Below are 23,524 nucleotides of genomic sequence, written 5' to 3' on the forward strand. Positions count from 1 at the left end.
CCCAACAAAGAGAAGCCCTGATCTGACGGCTTCATTGGAGAATTCTACCAAACATTTAGAGAACTACCACTAATTCCTTTCAACTTTTTCCAAACTATTGAAGAAGAAACACTTAGAAACTCATTCTATAAGGCCAACTTTATTCGATAACAAAGCCAGATCAAAGCTCTAGAAAAAGAATACTGAAGACCAATATCCTTGATTAGTATGGATGCAAAATTTCTTAATAAAATGCCAAAAACCTGAATTCAGCAACCTATTAAAAGAACTGGATAACAAGACCAAGTGCAAGTTATTCCTGGAAAGTAAGAATTGTTCAAGGAGTTCCCGTCATGGCTCAGTGGTGAATGAATCCGACTAGGAACCATGAGGTTGATGGTTCGATCCCTGGCCTTGCTCAGTGGGTTAAGGATCCAGCATTGCCCTGAGCTGTGGTGTAGGTTGCAGACGTGTCCCGGATCCTGCGTTGTTGTGGCTCTGGTGTAGGCTGGTGGCTACAGCTCCGGATTCGACCCCTAGCCTGGGAACCTCCATATGCTGCGGGAGCGGCCCAAGAAATGGCAAAAAGCCAAAAAGCCAAAAAAAAAAGAAAAAGAATTGTTCAATACACAAAAATTGACCAATGTAATTAATATACTACATTAATGAAATGAAGGGACAAAAACACATTAATACCCCATTTGACAGAGAAAAAGCACTCAGCAAAATTCAACACCTTTTTATGATTAAAAATACTTAAACTAAGAACAGAAGGAAATCACTTCAGTATAATGAAAGCCATATATGAAACATCCACAGTGAACTATACTCAATGGTGAAAAACTGAAAGCTTTTCCTTCAAGATAAGGAAGAATGCTAGGGTGCTTGCTTACTTTCATCACATCTATTCAACACAGTACTGAAAGTTCTAGCCAGAGAAATTGGGGAAGGAAAATAAACAAAAGACATCCAAATTGGAAAGAAAATAAAATTATCTCCTTTTACAGTTTATACAATTTCATATGTATAAATTCTAAAGTGTGCACACAAAAAATTGTTAAAATTAATGAATTAGGCTAATAAGTTTTGTCAAATGCTTTTTCTCCATCAAATGAGATGGTCATTATTTTTTTCTACCTTTATTTGGTTCAAAGAAATACAAGTTGAACTAGTAATCAGGATATAAACTCAACAGATAAAAAGCAGCTGCATTTCTGTAAAAATTAAGTCTGAAAAGAAATTTAAGGAAACAATCCAAAACATACTTAGGAATTAACCTATGAAGTGAAAATTTTATACCATGATACAAAACATTACTGAGATATTAAGGAAGATGTACATAAATAAAACATACATGTTCATGGATAGGAAGACTCAATATTGTCAAGATGCCAATACTGTACTATGTGATCCACAGATTCAATTTAATCTATCAAAAGTCCAATAATGCCTTTGTAGAAATAGAAAATTCTACTCAAAAATTTATTTGGAATATCAAGGCATGCCAAATAGCCAAAACAATCTTGGAAAACAAAGCTGGAGCCCTCTCCTTTCTTAATTTTAAAACTTCTTACAAAGTTATCAAGAGTATGGTACTGGCATAAGGACAGACACAGAAACAATTAGAAGAGGAAAACTAGAAATAAACTTTTACATTTATGGTCAAATGATTTTCAACAAGGGTTCCAAATACCATTAACAGGGAAAGGACAATCTTTTTAATAAATGCTTGTGGGAAAACTGGATATCCAAAGAATGAATGGACTCTTACCTAGTTCCATATACACAAATTAACTCAAAATGGATCAAAGACCTAAATGTAAGAACTAAAACATCAAACTCTAAGAAGAAAACATAGAGGAAAAGCCTCATGACATTAGTCAGCAATAATTTCTATAAGAAGAGAGTCTGAAGGATGAGAGAAAATATTTGCAAACTGTATACCTATAAGGGATTAGTATCTAGAATATATAAAGAAGTCCTTAAATTCAATAACAAGAAAACAAACAACTTAATTTAAAAAATGGGAAATAATCTGGAAAAGATATTTTTCCAAAAAAGACAGTCAAATGGCCAATAAGCATCTGAAAAAATACTTAACATCATTAATCTCTATGCAAATTAATATCAAAATTATGGGATACCACCTCATACCCATTTAGATAGCTAGCACAACAAGAAGAAGAACAACAACAAAACAAAACAAAGGCAACAGCAAAAGCAAAACAATTGTTGAAGATTGAATCCTCCCTGGGAATACAAACTTAATTTTTTATTTTTGTCTAGCTGTAGCAAACTCCTTGTGGAATCTTTGTACATTGTTGGTGTGAATACCAAGTTGTACTGGTGAAGTGGAAAAGAATATGGCAGTTTTTTAACAAAAAAATAAGAATAGAACTATCATATGGTCCAGTTATTCTGGTTCTAGGGGAAAAAAAAAACAAATGTATTGGAAGTGGGTCCCAAAGAGATATTTGTTACTCTCATCTTCATGATGACATTATTCAAAATAGCTTAACTGTGAAAGCAACACAAATGCCTATCAATAGACAAATAGATAAGTAGAATATGGCATATATGTGCAATGGAATACTATTCAATCTTAGGAAGGAAATTCTGGCATATGCTACAACATTGATGAATACTGAGAATATTATTCTAGGTGGAATAATCTAGTCATAAAAATACAAATACTTTATGATTTCACTTCTTTGAGGTACTTAGAGTAGTTAAAAATCATAGAGTCTAAAAGAGGAATGATAGTTGCCACAGTTTGGGTATTGGAGGAAATAATAGTTATCATTTACTGGTAACTATTTGGTCAGTATAAAGATTTTTTTGTCCTCACCTACAGCATATGGAAGATCCTGGCCCAGGGACTGAACTCATACTACAGCTGCAACAAAATCCATGGAAGTGACAATGCTGGTTCTTAGCCCACTGAGCCACAAGGGAACTCCAATATAAAGCTTTAATTTAACAAAGTGAAAATGTTCAGAGATAGATTGTGGTGATGGTTGCACAATATTTTGAAAATATTTAGTATCATTAGATTACATATACACTTAAAAAATAAGAAGGAAAAATTTGTATTACATGTATTTTTCCACAATAAAGAAATTTTTAAAAAATTACCTGAAGAATGTTGAAGGTAATTAAAAACATATGAATTGTGAAGGGTTTTCAAAACTTGGAGAAAAAAATACCATAGAATCAAAAGTCTTTCTGTTGCCCCTACCTTTCTTTCCTCTTATGGCTTTGTCCCAAGGACAGGCCTCAGTCATGCTGCTTCTTGGTGAAGCAGTAGTATAAATGGCCAAAATTCTAAAACAAAACCAAATTTCTAGCCAGAGGAAGTGAAATGATAGCCTCTGCATGACAAGAGATGTAAGGAAATTCCAAGAGTGAGAAGTGGGAGGAGAGAGAGAGAGGTAAAGATCTTTTAATTCTGTATATAAATCTACACATGAGTGGTCTTGGGCTTACATCAGAGCTACACCTGTGTAACCTAAAGTATCTTAGCAAATACTTTGAAAAATGAGCTGAAATTTCTATCTCTGCCTAAGTATCAGTTAACACTTACGAGGTACATGCATGCAACATACCCAAAGCAACATGCAAAGGGTTTGAAAATTGAACTGGGACTACAGCTAGTGCTCATAGAAAGTGAGGCAGAATTTGCAAACTGAACCTAAACGTTCTTCCTCCCAGCTAAAATAAACAAAAAACCATCATTATAGTTCAGAATATTAGAATATAAAGTCTAAAAAATGTCTTTTAAAATGTCTAGGAGTGCCCTGGTGGCCTACTTCCACATGCCATGAGCACAGGCAAAAAAAAAAAAAAAAATTAAATAAAATAACAAGAACATAATCCAAAGTTACATTACATGCAAATAACCAGGAAATATGATCAATTATCATGTGCAATAACATATGCTAAACCTGATATGATTCAAATGTTGAAAATATCAGGCAAACAGTTTAAAGCATTGATTATGACTCATTAGGTAAAGGTTACATACTTGAAATAAATGGAGCAATACAAAAATTTTGCAAAATAGTAAAAAATACAAAAAAATTTAACTTGAAATTTTAGAACTCAAAAATTAAAGGCTTTAAAATCTTGAAAAGATCAGTTTTGGGGTTCAATATTAGAATAAATATGACAGAAGAATGAGTCAGTAAAATGAGAATAAACTGATGGAAATTCTCTTATTTGGAAAAACATATTTTAAAAATCTGAATAAAGCTTCGAAGATCTTTGGTAGATTCAGAAAGTCAAAATAGTTGTTTCATTTTGAGTCCTAAAAAGAAATGAAAAAAGAGATGCATACAGAAAAAATATTTCAACTATGGCTAAAACTTTTCAAATTTGGTAATTACAAATATAAGATTTAAAAAAATCAGCAAACTCTGAACAATGTAAATGTAAAGACAACTACAACAAGACAAATAATCGACTGCTGAAAACCATAAAATACATAAGAAATTACTGAAATTCACTAGAAAAAGTTGTATTACACAGAAGTTAATAATTACAATGACTGCCTATTTCTCATCAAAAAGAATGAAGGCCAAAAATGAAAGACATAAAAAAGTCTAGAATAAAGGAAAACTAAAAAAAAAATTCTTCCAGTGAGATCATTCTAAAAGAAATATTGAAAAAAGTGCTTTAGAATGAAGGGGAAAAATAACAGATGGAAACCTGGAAATCTGAGAATGATGGAAGAACAATCAATATAGTAAATCTTTGGTTACATATAGAATAATATTTTAAATAATCTAAAATAAATATGACTCTGAAGATTAAATTTATAACTGTGTTGCAGTTTTGAAGGTATATGTAATACAAATGTTATCAATATTATAAAATTCAATAAGGAAGGATAAAGGAATCACCTATATGGTTGCAAGACTTCCACATTTTACATGATTATAATACCTACTCTACATAGATTATGAAATGTTAGATAAGCCTTTGTATCTCCCCCCAAAAAACTTTCAAAAATAATTAATACTTGTAGCTAAATATCCAATGAGTAAACAAAAGGTGATACTTTAAAAAAATTATATAAACACAAATGAGGCACAAATGCAGGACCAAAGGAAAAACAGAATGGACAAACAGAAGAAAAGGTAAAATATCCAACCATATCAAAAATTAAATCTATATGATCTCAAAAACAATTAAAGACAGATATTGTCAGACTGTAACTTAGAAAACATCACTCAACTACATGATGTCTATAAGATTTTCATTTTAAATGAAAAGTTACAAATAAAATAACAGAAAACTACATGCAACACCACCAAGAGAAAGCTGGAGTGGTTATATTAATACAAGATAATGTATATTTCAATAAAAATAATATAACCAAGAATAAAGATAACATAACAATCCTAAATGTGTGTATACCAAAAACAGAGCTCCAATATACATGAAGTAAACATTGCCAATACTGAAAGATGAAGTAGATTAAGATCACACATATAGCTGGAGACTTCAACAGTATTCTCTCAGTAATAAAACAAATAATCAGAAAATCAGTAAAGATACTCAAGACCTAAACAACACTATCAACCAAATTTAACTGACAACTAGAGAAGTTGCTCCACCCATCTATAACAGAAAACAGATTCTTTTAAAGAGTACATGAAACACTAAAAACAAAAACAAAATACACAGTAAAAAAAAAATCTCAACAGATGGAAAATAATTAAAATATTAATTGAAAAAAAAACACATCTGACCATAATGGAATTAAAAATGGCATGTGAAAAAAAACCCTATTTGTTGGGATAAACTATTGGAGGCAATAGTTTCCTAGATTTCTTTCTCAATACACTTTTAGGCTAATGTAAGGATCACTCATTGTGATATTAAGAGAAAGTATTTCCTTCCTTCCTTATTTCTTTCCTTTGTTATTTTCTTCCTTCTTTCCTTACCCATTGATTTATTTATTCACTGTGTTTAATTACTTTTAAACATGAGATATATGAGGCATGTCTTCCTGTCTCCTAACCCAGCTCTGTATACATAGCATACTAATTATCCAAGCTGAGAAGGAATGGAAAAAATAAACAAAATTTGATATTTTATGTGTAATTTCTTAGGAAGGCTTTTACCAGAATGTAGAGCATCTGCTTTAATCAAGTTTTGATTTTTTAAGGTTAAATGCACATAATTTTATCAATTTTTAAGTATACTACTCTATGAATTTTGAAAATGCACACAGTTATGCAAGAACCACCACAATCAAAATAACATTTTGATAAACCAACAAAGTTCCCTTGTGCTCCTCCTCAGTTCTTCCCACCACTAATCTGTTTTATGTATAGGGATGGATAAAGTTTTTTAATATTATTGGATTATAGTTGATTTACAATGTTGTATTAGTTCCAAGTGTACAACAAAGTGAGTCAGTTATACATATACATATATCCATTATTTTTTCCCATATAAGTTATTACAAAATATTGTTTTGTATATTGTGCTATATGGTAGGTCCTTGTTAGTCATCTATTCTACACAGCGGTATGTATGTATTAATCCCATCTTCCTAATTTATCCCTCCCCCTTCCATGGTTTCCTCTTTGGTAACCATGCTTAATTTTGAAATCTAGAAGTTTGTTTCTCTTTTATAAGTTCTTTTGTAATATTTTTATTAGATTTCACATACAAGTGATATCATAGGATATTTGTCTTTGACTTCACTTAATATGATAATCTCTAGTTCCACCAATGTTACCATAAATGGCATTATTTCATTCTTTTTATGACTGAGTAATATTCCATTTTATATGCATACCACATCTTATTTATCCCTTCCTCTGTTAATGGGCATTTTGTTCAAGTCTTGGCTACTGTAAATTGTGCTGCAATGAATACTGAAGTGTATGTATCTTTTCAAAATATGATCCAGCAATCTCACTCCTGGGAATATATCCAGATACCTTCCTTTTTTAAAATAAGACTTTACTATTCGAAGACATTCTCTTGAAAAGCCCCAATTTATAGCAGATACAAGCAGATGTTCTTTGGTAAAGTTAATTTAGGACCCCTGGAGAATTAGAAAATTAACCTGGCTTTCATCTCTGTCTGTCGTATGGATAAAGCTTCAGGAAACCCAGTTATCTCAGGAAGATGCTTCGAATAATTATTATACCCTTTTCTACTCTCCTAAATTTGGATGTTTTGAAGCTAGAGAATACATTGTTGGTTTTTAACAGGTTGTCTCTTCATAATATATGTACTTTCTAAAATGGGGAGGGTTGTAAATCTAGAGGAAGATTTTTTTTTTTAAATGCACATAATTATGCAGGCAGTACTTTAATCTAGTGCATGGTTACTGATTTTGGTAATATTAAAATCCATTCATTGTAGGTGATAGACCTACTGCTTATATTTTCTACACAGACACTAATGGAGCTCATTATTTCTTCACTTTGCCCACAGATCTTTGTACCTGACACTTTTAATCATATTACTATTTATTTTCCCAGAGGAAATATTGACAGACTCTCTTTTAATACACATGGAAATATTTTAATCTATATTTGCTTTAGGCTATTTTTGTTAGCTTTTCATTTTTTAAAACTGAAGTATTCTTTATGTAAGTAAAATGCACAATTTCAAATGTACAGTTATAATAGTTTTGGCAGATGCATAACCCTCATCTTATCACCAGAGCAAGTTTATTGTGCCTAGTTCATTGCCGACTTCTGACACCTACAAAGTTGCAAATACTTCTCTAACTTCTATTACCAATGCCTCATTTTGGTTGCTCTAGAAATTCATATAAACGAAATCATATGGTTTGTAAAGTAACTAGGATGTACACAAAGCTTATTTTTAAGATTTACCTATAATGTTCTATGTTCCCTTTAATTATTGAGTAGATATATCACAATTGGCCAATCCCTTGTCTCATTTATGGACATTTTGGTAAATCAACTTTTGGTTTCCAAAAATAAGGCTGATATGAACATTCTTGTACAAGTCATTTATGAACATAACGCTTTCATTTATCCATTGATCAACATATAGAAGCAGTGCTATGGAGTGAATTATATTTAACTTTTAGTATTTGGCTAAAGTGTTTTCCACATTCATTGTATTAGAGTTCCAGTTGATCTGTATCCTTAATACTTGACATCGTCAGATTTTAAATAGTTTTCTTGACAGACAGGATTAAGATGGCAGAATAGAAGGACTGGAGCTCAACTTCTGTCATAAAAACAAAATTACAACCAAATGCTGAACAACCTTCAACCAAACTGACTGGAAACTTTCAAAAAGATATCCTACTCCAGAAGACAAAGTGGAGGCCACATCAAGAGGGAGGAGGGGTGATTACACAATATAAGCAACCCCATACCTCCCAGGTTGGAAACCCACAGACTGGAAAGTAACTATATCACAGAAATTCACCTACAGGAGTGAGAGTTCTGAGCCCCACATTAAATCCCCATGCCTGGAGACCTGGCATTGGGAGAAAAAGCCCCTGGAGCATCTGGCATTGAAGGCCAGTGGGGCTTGTGTGCAGGAGCTCCACAGGACTGGGAGAAACAGAGACCCCATTCTTGAAAGGTGTACCCAGACTTTCATGTGCACTGGGTCCCAGGGCAAAGCAAAGTCTCCACAAGAATCTGGGTCAGACCTGACTGTAGTTATTGAAGGATCTCCTGGGAAAACAGGGGGTGACTGTGACTCATTGTGGGGGAAGTACATTGGAGGCAAAGCACTAGGGAATATTCTCTGGGGGTGGCCATTTTGGGAAAATCTAGCCCTACCCATCAGCGCTGAGAAGCCCCAGGAAAAACAATAACCCAGGTGGGACCACAGCCCCGCCCCTCAGTAAATAGGCTACCTAAACCTCCCCCCACCAGGCACACAGTCACTTCTAATCTCACCCAGAACAAAGCACCACCCACCAAAGGGATAGAAACCAGTCCCATCTACCTGCGAGCAGGCACCAGTCCCTCCCATCAGGAAGCCTGCAATAAGCTCCTGTACTAACTTCAGCAACAAGGGGGGCAGATACCAGTAGTAAGCCAGGCTAAAAATCTATTGTCTGCAAAAAGGACACCACACTAAAAACCTATAAAAATGAAAATACAGAGAACAATAACCAAGATGAGGGAAAAAGAAAGAAAAACAGCTCAGTGATGTGGAGATTATCAGCCTCCATGAAAAAGACTTTAGACTGTTGATACTAATGATGATGCAAGACATAGGAAATAAACTGGAGGTAAAGATGGATGATTTACAGGAAACACTGAGCAAAGAAATACAAGATTTAAAACTTAAGCAAGCAGAGATGCAAAATACAATAACTGAAATAAAAAATCAATTAGAAGCAACCAACAGCAGAATACAGGAGGCAGAGAATGAATAAGCGAGGTGGATGACAGACTAGTGGAAATTACTGATGTGGAACAGAAAAGAGAAAAAACATTGAAAAGAAATGAATATAGTCTCAAAGAATTCTAGGACAATGTTAAACACACCAACATCCATATTATAGGATTGCCAGAAGGAGAAGAGAGAGAGAAAGGGACAGAAAAAAATTCAAAGAGATAATAGCCCAAAATTTCCCAAACATGAGAAAGGAACTACTCACTCAAATCCAAGAAGCACAACAAGTACCATATAAAAAAACCCAAGGAGGAACACCCTGAGACACATATTAATCAAACTGACCAAAATTAAAGACAAAAAGAAAATACTGAAAGCAGCTCAGGAAAAGAAAGAAATAACATACAAGGGAACCCTGATGAGGTTATCAGCATACTTTTCAGCAGAAGCTCTGTAGACTAGAAGGGAGTGGCATGATATACGATACATATGATACATACATGATATATATGTTATATGATACATATGGCACGGTATATGTGGCAAAGGGAAAAAAACCTCCAACCAAGATTACATTACACAGTAAGGGTCTCATTCAGAATTGAAGGAGAAATCAAAAGCTTTACAGATAAGCAAAAGCTAAGAGAATTCAGCAATGCTAAAACAGCTTTACAACAAATACTAAAGGAACTTCTCTAGGCAGAAAAGAAAAGGCCACAACTAGAAACAAAATACCACAAATGACAGGGCTCACCTATAAAGGCATATATACAGTAAAGATAGGAAATTATCCACACAAACAATTATGCTACCAAAGTCAGAAATTGTGAAAAGAGGAGGGTACAAATGCAGGACACTAGAGATACACTTGCAAATAAGAGGCCAATGACTTAAAAAAATCTCATATATATACAGACTTCTATATAAAAACTTCAGGGCAAGGGCAAACCAAAAATATATAATATATACATATATACATTGCATAGCTGACTTCACTTAGCATGATAATTTCTAGGTCCATCCATGTTGCTAAAAATGCTGGTATTTTGTTCCTTTTAATGGCTGAGTAATATTCCATTGTGTATATGTACCACATCTTCTTGATCCACTCCTCTGTCGATGGATATTTAGGATGTTTCCATGTCTTGGCTATTGAAAAGAGTGCTGCAGTGAACACTGGAGTACATGTGTCTTTGCAAATCATGGTTTTCTCTGGATAGATGCCCAGGAGTGGGATTGCTGGGTCAAATGGTAGTTCTATTTTTAGTTTTCTGAGGACTCTTCATACTGCTTTCCACAGTGGTTGCACCAATTTACAATCCCACCAACAGTGTACTAGGGTTCCTTTTTCTCTACCTCCTCTCCAGCACTTACTGTTTGTAGACTTTTGCTGATGGCCATTCTGGCTAGTGTAAGGTGGTACCTCTTAGTGGTTTTGATTTGCATTTCTCTAATAATGAGTGATGTTGAACATCTTTTCATGTGTTTTTTGGCCATCTGCATGTCTTCTTTGGAGAACTGTCTGTTTAGATCTTCTGCCCATTTTTTGATGGGGTTATTTGTTTTTTTTTGGGGGGGGGGTATGGAGCTGCAGAAGGTATGTATAAATTTTGGAGATGAATCCCTTGTCAGTGGATTCACTTGCAAAGATTTTCTCCCATTCTGTGGGTTGTCTTTTCATTTTGTTTAGGGTTTTCTTTGCTGTGCCAAAACTCTGAAGTTTAATTAGGTCCGATTTGTTTATTTCTGTTTTTGTTGTCAATACTCTAAGAGGTGGATCTGAGAAGATGTTGCTGTCGTTTATGTCAGAGGGTATTTGGCCTATGTTTTCCTCTAAGAGTTTTATAGTGTCCGGTCTTATATCTAGGTCTTTAAACCATTTGGAGTTTATTTTTGTGTGTGGTGTTAGGGAGTGTTCTAATTTCATTCTTTTCCATGTGGCTGTCCAGTTTACCCAGCACCACTTATTGAACAAACTGTCCTTTCTCCATTGTATATCCTTGCCTCATTTGTCATAGATTAGTTGGCTGTAAGTGCATGGGTTTAATTCTGGGCTTTCTATCCTGCTACAGATATGTTTTATGCACTTAAAATCAAATTTTGTATAGGCATATATTTTACTTAGAATGATGTCAATTTTTTCATAAATAACTTTTAAAACATAGTTTTAATATATTCTGTTCTAGTTCTGTGAAGAATGTCCTTGGTAATTTGATAGGGATTACACTGAATCTGTAGATTGCCTTGGATAGTATAGTCATTTTTACAATATTGATTCTTCCAATCCAAGAGCATAATACATCTTTCCATCTGTTTGGGTTGTCTCTGATTTCTTTTATCCACATCTTATAGTTTTCAGAGTATAATTATTTTATCACTTTAGATAGGTTTATTCCAATGTATTTTATTCTTTTTATGTGATTGTAACTGGGATGGTTTCTCTTATTTCTCTTTCTGATCTTTCATTGTTAGTATATGGAAATGACAAGAGACCCAAAGAGGCAAAGCAATATTGAAAAAGAAAAACAAAAATGGAGGAATTAAGTTTCCTGACTTAAGAAAATTCTACAAAGCTACAGTCATAAAAACAATATGGTACTGGCACAAAAACAGAAATATAGATCAATAGAACAGGATAGAAAGGCCAGAAATAAACCCAAGCACCTATGTTCAACTAACACATGACAAAGGAGGCAGGAACATACAGCGGAAAAAAGTCTCTTCAATAAATGGTGTTGGAAAGACTGGAAAGCTCTATGCAAAAGAATGAAAGTAGTACACTATCTAAAACCATGCACAAAAATAAACTCAAAATGGATTAAAGAACTAAATATAAAGTCAGACACTATAAAGCTCCTAGAGGAAAACATAGGCAGAATACTCTTTGACATAAATCACAGCAACGTCCTGTTTGCTCCACCTCCTAGAATAATGACGTAAAGACACAAATAAACCAGCGAGACCTAATTAGACTCAAAAACTTTTGCACAGCAAAGGAAATTATTAAAAATGAAAAGACAACCCACAGAATGGGAGAAAATATTTGCAAATGATGCAACAGACAAGTCCCTAATCTCCAAAATGTATTAAAAAATTCATGTAACTTAACAAAAACCAAAATCCAGCTGAAAAGTAGGCAGAAGACCTAAACAGACATTTCTCCAAAGAAGATATATGGATGGCCAACAGACATGAAAAAATGCTCAACATCACTAATTAGTAGAGAAATCCAAATCAAACCTACAATGAGGTACCACCTCACACCGAGTCAGAATGGCCATCATTCGCAAGTCAACAAATAACAAATCCTGGAGAGGGTGTGGAGGAAAAAGTACTCTCCTTCACTTTGGTGGGAAAGTAAATTGGTACAACCACTATGAAAAACAGTATGGAACTAATTCTGAAAACTAAATATAGAACTACCATATGATCCAGCAATTCCACTCCTGGGCATATATCCAGACAAAACTTTCATTGAAAAAGATAAACACACTCCTATGTTCATCACAGCACTATTAACAGTAGCCAAGACATGGAAACAACCTAAATGTCCATCAACAGATGAATGGTTTAAGATGTGCTACCTATATACAATGGAATACTACTCAGCCATAGAAAGACGAACTAATGCTATTTGCAGCAACATGGACGGAACTAAAGACTCTCATACTAAGTGAAGTAAGCCAGAAAGAAAAAGACAAATGCCATATGATATCACTTATTTGGGAATGTAAAATATGAAATAGATGATCCTATCTAAGAAAACAGAAATAGATCATGACCAAGGAGAGCAGGCTTGGGGATTTCAGGGGGGGGGGAGGGTAAGGGAGAGGAATGGACGGGAATTTGGGGTGTTTTTGGATGCAAAGTGTTATATTTGGAATGGATGGGCAATGGGGCCCCACTGTATAGCACAGAGAAATGTGTGTGATTGGGTCACTTCGCAATAAAACAGAACTTGTAGAAACATTGTAAATCAACTATACTTTAAAAAAAAAGAAAAAAAACATAGTTTTAATAGCTTTTTTGTATCACACAATTAGCCATAATTCAACTACTATAAGTCATTTATAAGTATCCATAAATAACGTTAAGTATCTTTGTATCTAAATCTTCATCCAAATTTCTCGTTCTTTCCTTAGGTTAGAACACTAGAAATAGATTACTAATACAAAGTATATAAATATTTTGAAGATTCTTGATAAATTTTCCAAAATTCTTTTCTAAAATTTTCTCAATATATTTTTCCACAAACTAGTGTGAGGGGATCTCTTTTACAATATATTTAATTAGCAGTTTTTGATACTTGATTTTGCATTTTATGCATTTAGTAGAGTTTGTTTTTATATATTATTGACCAATTTTATAATCTCACCTTATAATTACTTTACCCATTTTGTTGATTTCTATAAATTCATTTTTTATCTATATCATTCATAATCTAAACTTTCCAATATGGTTGTTTTTAATTCCATTTTGAGTGTAAATATTTGACTACACTGTAATGGCCTCTCCTGTTTGTTTTGTGTTTTAGTTTGTTTGCAGGTAAAACTCACATAGCAACCAATAGCCACTTTGAAATGTACAATTCAGAAGGACGGCATTCACATGGTTGTGCAAGCACCACTTCTTTCTAGTTTCGAAAATATTTTATCATTCCAGATGAATATCTGATAACCTCTAGCTCTCTGAGCATTTTTAAGACAATTAATTTAAAATCTTTCTCTAGAAGTCCAATGTCTGGGCTTCTTCAGGAATGGTTCTTGTCAATTTTTTTCTTCCTGTGAAATGGTCACTCTCTTCTATTGCTTCGTATGTGTTGTAATTTTTATTGCTAATTGGACATTTTAAATATGTTAATATGTTAACTATAGATAGCATAATTCTCCCAGGCTCCCAGGGATTTGTTGTTGTTGTTGTTGTTGTTTTTCATGTTAAGTTTTGCAGTTGTCCATTTGTCTAGTAACTTTTACAAACTATTTTCACGAAGACTGTATTCCTTGTCATGTGTAGTCACTAAAGCATTTCTTCCTATGTCACCATAATAACCAGTGACCTGACAAAGGTTTCTTTCAGTGTCTGGATCTAATTTAAAAATAAATAAATAAAAATGTGCACCATCTCCTTAAATTCCACTGATCAAAACACACATTTCAGATTTTTGGAGGAGACTGTCCTTATTGCAAGCTGCAACATGAGTCTAGTCCTTTCCCACAGCTGCCCTATGTGAGGCTGAAGGACAACAGCTGCCATGCTTAACACTGAAATTCACTGAATGTTACCAGCCTCCTTTTCCATAAGGTCCTTTCCTGAATATTCCAAGTGATTAAATAGACTACTAATTCCAAAGTTATGTTTCCATAGTTCTTGTCAGTTCAATGCTTCTTTTGGTGGAGGGACTTATTGCTGGAGCTTTATACTCTACCATCTTCTATGACATTACTTGGATACTAGGTTTTTGACTGTGGGCCAAAATAATAAATGTTTGCTTTTACCACTGTATTTTCCAGTGAAAGGCTAGACAAGCTTATCCCAATTTGCCTACTCAGAGCTGTCTTCTTATTGAATAATAATAATTCTTAAATATATGCTTCTTAAATTTATTAACACAATTTTCACAGGATCTTACTGGAAGCAGTTTTACATTATAGAAAATTGAAGTTTGGGGAAATTGCCCCAAGGCTGCAATAAAAAATAAACAAGACATCTAGTTTATCTTTTCTTTACAGTACCACATGAAGTTAGCAAATGTCAGGGATGGGGTTTGAACCCAAAGGGCTGGAAAAGTGTCAGGAAGGTCACTAGGAAAACTTAATCTGCATTTGATTAATTCAAGGAGAATGAGGAAGGGTTGAAAAAGAACTGTGAAAGATTGGTACATTCTTTAAAATGTGATATATAGTATTTTAATATAAGCATTTTCATTTTGACACTTTTAATGTGATAGAATTTAATGTAACAGAATGAAAGAACATAAAACTATTCCTAAAATTCAACTCAGAAAATTATCTTTTCATAAATACTACAACCACATTCTTTATTTCCTAAAGGTCTCTCTATGCAATATTAATACATATTCTTTTTATGCAAACTCATTTTGACAGCAATGGTGCAAGCATATGATTCATTTCCATTTAGGTTCCTTACTTATTAAAAATAATTTAAGAAAAAAGTTCAGCTAACATAATTTATTAGGCAGTACAAAGACATTTGTATGATGCTTATAGTTCAAACTTGATTTAACATTTTAAAATAATTTATAAAGGAAAAGAAAAAATGTATTCATACTGACACATGTCTTGAAATTCAGAATATATGCTAGATATGAATAGATATCATATACTTTTCTCTATAATGATTTTCTCTGCAACTGGAGATAGAACATTTTAAGAAATTTTCATTTGAATAAGAATGAAAAATTCTGAACATTAAAATGTGCTAAATTGATTTCAGTTAAAGGATGCTAATGCTATTTTATCCCCCATCCCTTCCATTGTCCAAGAATTGAACTGATTTCAGTGCATTATCATGAGTTTTACTTCTAAGTGGAAGTATATATGAGAGAAAATTGATATAAGCTAAGAGGAATTGCTAGGTCAAAGCACTGTATAAGGCAACACTTTGAAATCAATAGCAAATGAAAAGAATAACCTAGGCATTGAGATAGTAAAGTCATATAAAAAATGAATTATTCGGCTATTTCATACCATAGATAGCAGATTGGTCTCTATTACCTTAATAATTTAAGGAAAAGTTATTTGGAAAACTATCTTTCCTCTATTTTACATTGGATTAATTTGCATAACAGTGACATTGGAAAAAGGGATAAAGAATTTTATTAGTTCATTAATCTACGCAATATTTATCAGGAGCCTCTGTAAAGCTGGTATTCTGCTCTAAAGTTTCAAAAGAAAGATTCGTATGTCTATTTTAAGGATATCATAGTCTAGCAGTAGAGCAAGACAAAGTAATAAGTACTTGAAGAACCGTGTGATTGGGGCTATGATATAGAAAAACACAGACTGAGTTGGGAATATGGAAAGTCAATTAACAGACATAAGGGTATGAGTCTCATCTGGGTCTGAAAGGAAGTACTTTTGCTGCAAACTCCCTGATTCATTTCATTGGACAACTCTGTCCCATTTTTATAGGACTTGGATTTTTTTTGCTTTAAAAAAATTAAACTTAAATGCCATTCTTACTGAGTAATCTCATATGCTTCCCTGGGATTAGTAATCATATGTTCATTTAGGGTAGGTATGACTCAAAATTATATTAGGATAAATAATATAACATGAATTTCTGTCTCATATAAAAGTTCAGGTAGGCAGGCAGCCCCTAGGGTGCCTATAAGAGTTCTGCCCCACATCTATTCAATTTTCTTCAATGGTCTTAAAGCCCAAGGTCACTCTATAGTCTGAGATGGCTGCTTCAGCCAAAACTACTACATCAACATTTCAGAGAGAAAGAAGTATAAGAAGGGCAGAGAGCATATCTCAACAAATCTTTTAAGGTAGGTTTCCAAAAAACCGATTCGGGGCACTTCAGTTTACATAATATTTTGCAACCACTTAATCATACAGCTATAACTAGATACTTTGAAAGCCTGGAAATGTAGTCATTCTAAGTTAGTATTTTTTATGAAAAAAAGGTGACAAGGTATGTTTAGAAAACATCTTGTAAATTCAATCTCACTATCCATGTACTAATATTTCCAAATACATATCTCCTTTTCTTTACTAAGATTTCAATATATTTGCCCAACCATTTACATATGGTCAATTTGGTTCAGCAAATATGTATTTCATACATACTATGTTTTAGGCATTGTGTTATGTACTTTAGATAAAATGGTAAATATAATAGTCTCTCTTTTTTTTTTTTTTTGTCTTTCTAGGGCCCCACCCATGGTATATGGAGGTTCCCAGGCTAGGGGTCAAATTTGAGCTGTAGCCACCAGCCTACCCCAGAGCCACAACAACGCAAGATCAGAGCCGTGTCTGCGACCTACACCACAGCTCATGGCAATGCTGGATCCTTAACCTGCTAAGCGAGGCCAGGGATGGAACCTGCATCCTCAGAGATGCTAGTTGGGTTCGTTAACCACTGAGCCACGACAGGAACTCCTGTAAATGTAATAGTCTTTGTCCCTCAAATAAATAATACATAGGTTTAGGGTGTCAACCAACTTGTATTTCTTTCATAGTTTAATCTGTTGTACAGTAGAGAAAATCTAGGGTGCTATAGGAGAAAACAGGAGTGCGCTTAACTTGGGTTTGGGAGCACAGAACAATATTGTAGGTTGTCCACGCATGTATAGTCAACTAATCTATGACAAAGGAGGCAAGTATATACAATGGAGAAAAGCATCCCTTCAATAAGTGGTACTGGGAAAACTGGAGAGCCACATGGAAAAGAATGAAATTAGAACAGTTCCTAACACCATACACAAAAATAAACTCAAAATGTATTAAAGACCTAAATATAAGACCAGATACTATAAAATTCTTAGAGGAAAACATAAGCCAAGCACTCTCTCACATAAATCATAGCAATATCTTCTCATATCCACCTCCTGGAGTAATGACAATAAAAACAAAAATAAACAAATGGGACCTAATTAAACTCCAAAGTTTCTGCATAGCAAAGGAAACCCTAAAAAAATAAAAATAAAAAAAATAAGAGGCAACCCACGGAATGGGAGAAAATATCTGCAAGTGAATCCACTGACAAGGGATTAATCTCCAAAATTTATAGATACCTTCTGCAGCTCCATACCAAAAAAACAAAAAACTCCATCCAAAAATGAGCAGAAGATCTAAACAGACAATTCTCCAAAGACATACAGATGGTCAAAAAACACATGAAAACACTCACTATTAGAGAAATGCAAATCAAAACCACTATTAGGTACCACCTTACACCAGCCAGAATGGCTATCATCAAAAAGTCTACAAACAATACATGCTGAAGAAGGTGTGGAGAAAAGGGAACCCTATTACACTGTTGGTGGGAATGTAAATTGGTGCAACCACTGTGGAAAACAGTATGGAGAGTCCTCAGAAAACTAAAATTGAACTACCATTTGACCCAGAAATCCCACTCCTGGGCATCTACCCAGGGAAAACAATGACTCGAAAAGATAAATGTACTCCACTGTTCATTGGAGCACTATATAAATAGTCAAGACATGGAAACAATCTAAATCTCCATCAACAGAGGAATGGATAAAGAAGACGTACATATACACAATGGAATATTACTCAGACATTAAAAGGACAGAAATAATGGCATTTTTAGCAACACAGACGGACCTAGAAATTATCATGCTAAGTGAAGTTAGACAGTGAGACACCAACATCATATGCTATCACCTACATGTGAACTCTTAAAAAAAGATACAATGAACTTCTTCACAGAACAGATACAGACTCAGAGTCTTTGAAAAACTTATGGTTTCCAAAGGAGACAGGCTGGGGGGTGGGGAGATGGGCTGGGGGTTTTGGATGGAAATCCTATATAACTGGGTTGTGATGATGGCTGTACAGCTATAAATGTAATAAAATTCACTGAGTAATTAAAAAAAAACAATATTGTAGGTTGGCTGAGTTCTAGACTAATTTATTACAATTAAAAATGACCAAATGGACTCTGAGTAGAAGGGGGTTCCATACATTTCCAGTTATATGAACATATTGAACAAGGTAAATTCACAAAGCAGAAAGAGGTTGCAGTCTCACTACAACAGGGTGGGAGGTGAGGTGGTGATGAAACAGAGATGATACTTCTTAAGTTAGCAAGAGAGATACCATGATGAGCCTTTTGCCAATTAACGATTTTGGATTTTTAGAGAAAACAGCAAGCCATTAAAGGGTTTAAGAGCATTTCTGCTACCAAAGAGCAGAAAGAAGATAATAAGACATATCTCACCACAAGAATAATGATAGTCTAAAAACTCCTATTTTTAAAAATCACAGAAGAGCTATGATTGTACTGAAGTCTAAATAAACCTAAATTCCAAAGAATGATTTTTTTCCTAAGTAGAGACAGTTGTTGGTAAAAAATACTTAGAAATTTATTGTATATGCTTTTTTTTTCCTCCTGGATTTGTCTATATTTATGTGATGCTATGTCTCCACCTTATAGTTGGATATTAGCCATTTATGAAGCCTGAGTTTGTACTGATGATGTGGAGAGCAGTAACCTTATAGGATCTATGTCTTATTCTCAAACAGTACACCTATTTTAAGAGATATGTACAAAAATTTTAAAAGGGTATATTACAAGATGTACTTCAGGTTATATTACTGGTTAGAAATTCTGTAATTTGGGGGAGAAACTGAGAAATTCTCAAGAAAATCAAGTTTGTTGCATTTGAAATGGGCTTTAAGTGACGATGGATATATAATAGACAACTCTCTTTAATCTTATGCAATGAAGTAATTATTTCCATATTTACTATGAATCCTAAGTAATACTCTGAGATTCTGATGAGGCAAGTCAACTTTTTTCAATCAATCCAACATACAGTGTCTTACCTGAATTTCTATAGAAATTCTTAGACTAGAGATTACATATCTAGGTGGTAATCCTAACCCTTTAGGAATATTCTCCTCCAAGGAAAAAAATTGTTTACTTTCCTGAATGCCTCACCTCTGCTTTCCTGTCCCCCTTGCACTACTTTGTTGAACAAATAATTCATTCTATTCTATATATTTGCTAATAAACATAATTTTAAAATCCCAAGTGTTGGGAACAAAGATTCACAGAAATCTTCATTGGAGTCGATGGCTCAATAAGCACCTGCATTAGCTTGAACTATTTGAGAACTGCAATCTGCACTTTTAAAATGCAGGAAGGTAGAAGATCTATTACATATTGTTTGGATTATCCTATGAGTATAACTATCAAATGCAGGATGGGGGAATTATAGTAACGAAGATCTCAAATATCATCATAGATCAGATGTTACTAATGATAAGCACTCATTAATATCCAACATTAGGAAATAACCATTATGCAAGATTTAAATTATATTGTGAAGGTTAATAATTTAAGTGACAGAATATGATCCTTTATATTAATAAGATATTATTAGAATCTGCATTTTGTGTTTCTTCGGCTATAAATTCTGACAATTTCCGTCTAACTCTTTGTAGTGTAACAAAAGTATTTTACCTTATTTTTTGATCATGTAGCTATTGCAACTACGTTGGAGAAAAAAAAATCAGACTTGGTGGGGCTATTGTGTGTGTAGATTTTTAACATGACTTGTTCATACTTCTTCCTTTCTGTGGACATTAGCTGTTTCTCTTTAGCCCTGACTGAGAAATATGGGTATATTTTGCAGCAAAAATAATTATAATACTTGACTTCCCATCTTTCATTGTCACTTAATTTTCAACTTCCTTACAAATAGGTCAGGTGATAGTTCTATCACTAACACACTTCATCTGAGACAATATTTTTCTCATATCAGTACCACTTGCCTGTGGCCAGTGTGATATGGGACAGGTTTATCACTTATTTATGACAGATTATGTCTGACACATTATCGTATTTAAATATGATAAAAGGGCTGGTTCTTTCCCTGCTACCTTATCTCTCCCCTCTCCTAAACCCATGTTAACAACAACAAAAAAAAAAAAACAGAAAAAACAGATGATGAGGTCTGTTTTCTGATAAACACTGAATGATAACTGAAGGATGTTTTGTGTTGACACAGGTGGTAACAAATTAGCTAAACGAGGAGTATTTTGTGAAAGGGAGACTTAGAGAATTGCTCTTTGTTGCCTTTACTCTGGACAGAAGGGTACATCCTGTGGCCTAAATTCCAGATGCCTTTTATACAATCTCACATGCCCTGCAGCTGCTACGTCTGTTGTGACTGCTGTATCACCTCCTGTCATTGCCCACTTTAAAGTGAAGATGTGGATCTAACAAAACTAACGTAAAAGCCCTCTGTGTGATTTACATTGCTTTTTTTCTTTGGTAGAAATCACTAATCACAGAACCCTTTCCCCCCCAGCAATGTGTTTCTCCTAGATCTCTAACTATGTGAGATTATAATTTAGTCCATAAGTTTCAAAAGCACTGTACATTATGAAAAGCAAGTACAGTTCATACTCAATTGGACTTCATAAATTTTTAAATATCAAAATGATTAGGTCAGGTTTAGGACCAATTCCTTGAGAAAGTTCATGATTAAAAGACTCAGTCAGTCCTTGGCCATGAGATTATCAAGCAATCAACACACCTTTAGAATTTTATGAAGAAGGAGGAAAGAGGTCACTGCTCTTTGCCTTCTATATTGCCAAACTGATGTGTACATGGAATTTGGGTAATATAATACATATTCATGCTGACAGCTAATTTTCAGGCTAATGTAATTCAAAACAGAAAAGATAATGAATCCTAAAAAAAACAGAGTTTGTAAATGGAAATGCTGACAGACTCTTAACTCTAATAGCTGTGCTATTGGGCACCACAAAAATAACAAAGCTAATTTTAATGAAGATTTGAAAGTAGATGAGGCATTTATCTTCAGTAATTATGGTGCTTCTGTAGGACCATATCTAAATGGAATTTAAACCATTTAAATGACCCAAGGGAAGGGACAATTGTAGGAATAATTCTCACTCAGTGTGATTCCATAAAGATTATATGTATGGGTATATTTCAAGTACATTTTTTCTCATATGGAAGCAGGTGCATTTCAATTATAAATATACTATTTTTCCTACTTTAATTGGAAGAAATCTGTTTCCAAAACAAGGGTAGTTGAAATTTTCTTAAATGATACATTTCTGAATTAATTTATTTAAAACATTGTTGATTAGGAGGAAGATGTGTTACAAGCCTTGCTATCTACCCACAAAAGTTTTCAGTATCTTTTAGTAAATCTAGATCCAGCATCTTGGTTGACATCCCTATGAGAAATGCCCTTCTACCTTTGGGGTCAGTTGTAATCATGAATGATACAAATAAAGAATGTGCTAGACAATATACTTAATCCTCTGGGGAATGTCCGTAACATGTTCAAATCCAAATCCAGTTTTACTCCTGTAGGAACTTGTAACCTAATCATAGAAATGGAATCCTACACAGAAGGAGAAAGAATCTCTGTTACAAGCAAAGGTTATACCTTCTGTATATGCTCTAGATCACTCATATGCTTATTCCTAAATAAAACTTTATCAAGCATTCTATTTGTGTGTGTGCATGTGTGTGTATACATGTATGTCTAATAGAAGTTAGTGAATGCTCTGGATTCTAGGTTTTATACTATCGGCTTTATATGAATTATTCCATTACTTTCTCAATAGTCCTCAAGAGTAGGTATTATTTTTATTTGCCTAAGACACTTTGCTGAACTTTTGGGCATTCCTCTTTCCCTTTAATGAGACAATTAGCTGAAGTACAAATCTACCTACTTAACAAAGTCCTCATTACTTCAATAATGGTAATTTTAGACTTCTTGGTAGACATAGCGTCAGTAATGCAATCTTGCAGTTTACAATATATTTTCTTATGAATTATTTCCTTTGAACCACACAAAAAATTAGTGAGTCATATAACTAACTTCTTGTTTTTTTACTTAAATATGTATGAGGTAAATGAATCAGAGAGGTTAAGTGAATTTCCAAATCATTCAGCGGCTAAGTAGAAATGGGAACCACATTTGTTATCATCTTTTCTAAATAAAAATATTATTTTAGAACTGTTTCAGATTTATAGAAAAATTGTGATGATAGTACACAGAATTCCCACATGCCCTTTCCCCATTTCCCTTATAATCAGCATCTTATGTTAATATGGTACACCTGTGACAATAACAAAGTAATATTTATGCACTATTATTAGCAAAAGTCTATATCAGTATTGGTTAAATGTGATTTTTCTTTTCCAGGATCCCATAAGGATACAACACTACATTTAGTTGTCATGTGTTCCTAGGCATCTCTTGGCTATGGCAGCTTCTTACATTTTCCTTGCTTTTGATGAACTTGACAGCTGAGGAGTGCTGCTTAGATATTTTGCAGACCAGCTTTCAACTGAAACTTGCCTAGTGATTTTCATAATTAGATTGGGCTTATGAATTTGGAGGAGGAACACCAAGGTGGCCAAATGCCATTTTCATATCATATCGAGGGTACATACTATGGAGATGGCATATTACTGTTGA

This window comes from Phacochoerus africanus, chromosome 8 (genome assembly GCF_016906955.1).
Source record: "Phacochoerus africanus isolate WHEZ1 chromosome 8, ROS_Pafr_v1, whole genome shotgun sequence".
In the NCBI taxonomy this organism is placed as follows: Eukaryota; Metazoa; Chordata; class Mammalia; order Artiodactyla; family Suidae; genus Phacochoerus; species Phacochoerus africanus.